We start from the raw sequence: 4,479 nt of genomic DNA, 5'->3' as shown, positions 1-4,479 counted from the left end.
ACAAAAGACCTTCTTGGCTATGAAGAGCTTGAAGGAATCTCTTTTGGACAGGGCAAGAAGATAGAATCTTCAGAAAATCCACAAATTGACCTCAAAAGTTTGGGCCCGGAACATCTCGGGTATTTCCACCAGTACGTAAAAAAAGCAACTGGACTTGAAACACTTCTCTGCTAATTATCTGTCCACTTTAAGTTCCTGTCCAAGGTGGAATCACATATGCGAGCAGTGAAGCAGTACCATTAAAGGTGTGCAGAGCAAAAATTTGTTTCGTTTGTATAATTAAACATTGCAATCCACTGCATTTCAAGACTGCCGACGATGATCCAGTTTAAAGGCCATCTCTTCGCAGTTCATCATGCTAATCAAATCTGGTCTTTGTGATAAATAAGCAAAGTGCTCGGTGAGTGACATGTCTTGTAATCAAGGTTTTATGGTTGCATTTCGGGTTGATATATAGCCTACTGTACTTCTAATGACCCCTTTGTATCACAGCTCTTGAGCTCATTTTGAGTCTTTAGCTCTGAAAAGATGTAGATCGTGGCCCCCGCTGGGTCGGCAGGTAGCTCCACTGTACCAAGGCTTTTTATTCAAATATAAAAGAACATGTTAGAAATATGCTTCCGGGGGCAGCATAAACCCAGAGCCAGTCCATCCTGTCCGACGGCTCCCCGAGATCTTGAATCCCACCCCAACTGAGCCTAGGCAAGCTCAAAGAAAGCTCTCAGGTGTCACTGTAAGGCCCAATGATCAATCCACAAGTCGGAAGATTTGAAAACGTTCCAGATTTGAAAACATGGATCCGTGCATTATATTCTCCCTAGACCTGCAATCATTTAAGCCCACATTTCTCTATTAAGAGGATCAAAATTAAATAATTCATGAGAAGCCATCCACAGGAACACATTTATGAAGCTAATGCATCATCATCTTTCTGAATCTATAGCCTTCGTCTGCAATCCATTTTCTGTAGCAGAGGCTTGGCTTTGCCTTATGCTTTCATACCTTCACAGTCTCTGAGAACAGAAGCGTATTTTGTGCTACGGTGATACTATATCACTGAAAAGGATACTGGCAGTCCATGCTTTTGACTACTCATTAACCTTCTAAGTTCACGTTCGTCATTGTTTTGCTTTGCTTTCTGCTGCTTCCCAAGCCAGACCTTAATATAATAAACAGACATCCTGTACTCCCTTTAGACAGTTTCATAGATATATATATATAAAACGCTGCAGCAGGGAGCACGCACTTCGCCGAAGCGTATATAATTAGAGCATTACCCTGTCTTTAATCGTTTGAAACACTTGGTTTATTTGCAATAGTTTTAAAACATATGCATAGAATTGCAGTCTGCTTTCCGTATTAATACTTGTTATATTTCCAAAATCTTTGTTGTTGCAGTTCACTTTTGTCTTGTGTCTCCCTCCTGTGGTCAAGGGCTGTTATTGTGACTGTCTTTCCAGCAGATTGGATGGGGTCCGTGGAAGTTCGGGCCATGCGTGGTACCATCATGGACAGGGCATGGTAATGACAGGAGGCGGCTTGAGCTGCTAATGTAAAAACGTACTGAATTTCAATAGAGGTAAATAGCTGAAACTGTCTACAAGTGTTCACCTTGGTAACCAACTGGATCACAATGACTTGTAGTGCTACTCAACTCAAAATTGTGCATTTACTCAGTCCCAGCTTCTTCCGGGAATATACAGAATATTTATGCATTTCAATTCAGACATGAAGAGACAGAAACTTTCTGTTCGACTGATTTCTGCGTAGTGTCAAGCTGAAAAAGTAATGAATAGAGAGAAAGTTAAATAAACCAAGAATGAGAAAGATGAAGCATGTAGTTCTTGTGCTGTGTTTAATGACTTGAGAATAATTTAGCTGTGACATCCTTCTAGCTGAGACTGCATTAGTACAGCTTGGCTTGGCAATTATTTTGTGAGGGTACATTATTGTAAAAGTGCTCTTAAGCCTGTTTAACATGAACTTATAATGATACTAGAGAGCATGATTCAAAGTTTGTTTCCCTTCATCAAGCCCTTTCATCAACAGGAACTTTTTTTATTACATAATATGCACTTAGAACTGAATTCATTACAATGGCACTAGGTGGGATTAAACTGACATACAGAAGGCTGTTTGTAAAATCAGCGTCTCCTTACATTCAGTGTACTGGAGGCGGTCAGCAGGATGATAATACAAACTGTGGCAATGTAGTGTGCAGCCCAAATACCACTCCGGTACCACACTGACCGTACCCAGCAGGCACAGACACTGTACATTCCAGGTTTTGTCAGTCTCGGGACCTAAAAGTCACGGTATGCCCTGATTTTCGGTAAAAGAGCAACATAGACATTTCCATATATTCCACACACACACACACACTTTCTGAACCGCTTGTCCCATACGGGGTCACGGGGAGCCAGAGCCTAACCTGGCAACTAAGGGCGTAAGGCCGGAGGGGGAGGGGACACACCCAGGACGGGACGCCAGTCCATCACAAGGCACCCCAAGCAGGACTTGAACCCCAGACCCACCGGAGAGCAGGACCCGGTCCAACCCACTGGGCCACCGCACCCCCCCCAATATATTCTTCTTTGAGATAATTTTTCATTGATTCATTTGTCCATCCATTATGAATAACCACCTGCCAAATGGCAATGACAGGGTGGCCATGCTCCAGAGTTCATTATGGAGCCACCCTGAATGGAAACCCAGTCCATCCTGTTCAGGAGAATTACATGACAGGACACATTTTCTTTGCATTTGCGTTCACGTTCCCACCACTGCAGCCCTCAGAATGAAAGTGTACAGTGCATTTATTTATTCAGCTGACGCTTTACTCCAAGAGCAACCTGACAGTGTTAAACTACTTACAATTATTTACCCATTTATACAGCTGGGTAATTTTACTGGAGCAATTTAGGGTAAGTACCTTGCTGCTACTGTAGCTGGAGGTGGCATTCGCACTTTGGGTCCAAAGGCAGCAGCTCTAACCATTATGCTACCAGCTGTCCCCAGTACATATTTATATATATATATATATATATATGTATATATATATTTACCATATTAGTATGAACAGGGCTTCTGCAGGCTGCCAGCTGATACACCACAGTGTGGTCTGGTGAAAGAAAGCACAGAGAGGCAGAAACAATTAAAAGCACATTAAAGAGAAAGAGACTGTGCCATATACTGAATGAATACCTTTAATGTGAGAAACGCACAGCACGTTACCTGAAATCTAATTGTAAGCATAATTAAAATGAATTAAACTTGAGCAACGCTGATGGGCGCGCACGCACACACACACGCACACACACACACACACACACACAGAGACACAAACGAGAACGCAATGTGGAAGAAGCAGGAGTCCGGCTTCATAAGCTACTTAGTGTGTCGAAGGTAGCAGCTAAACTAAAGAAATTTAAATGCAAACATGCTCATGGTGGTTCGTGAGTGTAGCCACGATGAGATTGTAGTGGTTCTGTGCAGACCGACGGGTGGCGGGTCCCGATAAAACACACACAAAAAAAAAAGCAGGCCGAGCTAAAAAAATGTGCGAGAGCACTTTGCCGAAGTTGTGGCTCAAGCTTCGTCTTCCCTCCCGAAACGCGAAGCGAAACAGTCGTATGGTGCTGCTGTGCCGCGTAACCTTGCAGATGGATGAGCTGTCGGTCACACGCCAGCGTTTGAAGCTTGTCACTCCTGGGCAGCGGCGTCTCCCGACAGCCGCCGACACGAGACACGGGCTTCCAGCACGGTGCCGCGCCAGCAGGCCCCCGCAGCAGAGGGGTGGCACTTGTCCATCCTGAGATGACATGCGGAACGGAACACGTAAACAGTCCCTCGGCAACGTGCGGCGAATGCCAAGCAAAAAAAATAAATAAAAAAATCAGCGCGGGCCACACAAAACTAGAAGCGGGTTTCGAGGCTGCTATTGTAAGGTAGCGTTTATGTGTCCCCGTGTCAAGGCAAATGTAGACAAAAATTGACTGTGATTTGAAAATGACGTTTGGAGAAACGTGTATTTGCAGCGTGCCGCCTTCTCAGTCGTGGAGGAGATGTCGTGGCAGCAGTTTGGATGTCGCTTTCACCGTGTTTTACTGTGTTCTTATTAATAATGCAAACTGTTTTGTAACATACTTATTATTTCAGCGTAGTTACATTTCTGAGTTCTAATTTACATAATTGAAATTGACAGGTATCAAGTAATAACAGCAAATAATGGGGAAGAATGTTCAGGCATAGGATTTGTAACATGGTGCTCTGGTGGCACAGCAAGTAGCGCTGCTGTCTCACAGCGCCTGAGTGGTGCGAGAGGATGTGGGTTTGATCCCTGCTCAGTCTGTGTGTAATTTGCATGTTTGCATGTCTGCATGGGTTTCCTGTGGGTGCTCTGGTTTCCTCCCACAGTCCAAAGGGGTGGGTTCAGGTTCCCCATAGTGTGTGAGTGACAGTGAGAGTGTGTTCCACTGA

This window comes from Scleropages formosus, chromosome 22 (genome assembly GCF_900964775.1).
Source record: "Scleropages formosus chromosome 22, fSclFor1.1, whole genome shotgun sequence".
Lineage (NCBI taxonomy): Eukaryota > Metazoa > Chordata > Actinopteri > Osteoglossiformes > Osteoglossidae > Scleropages > Scleropages formosus.
Note: the sequence above shows the minus strand (reverse complement) of the source record.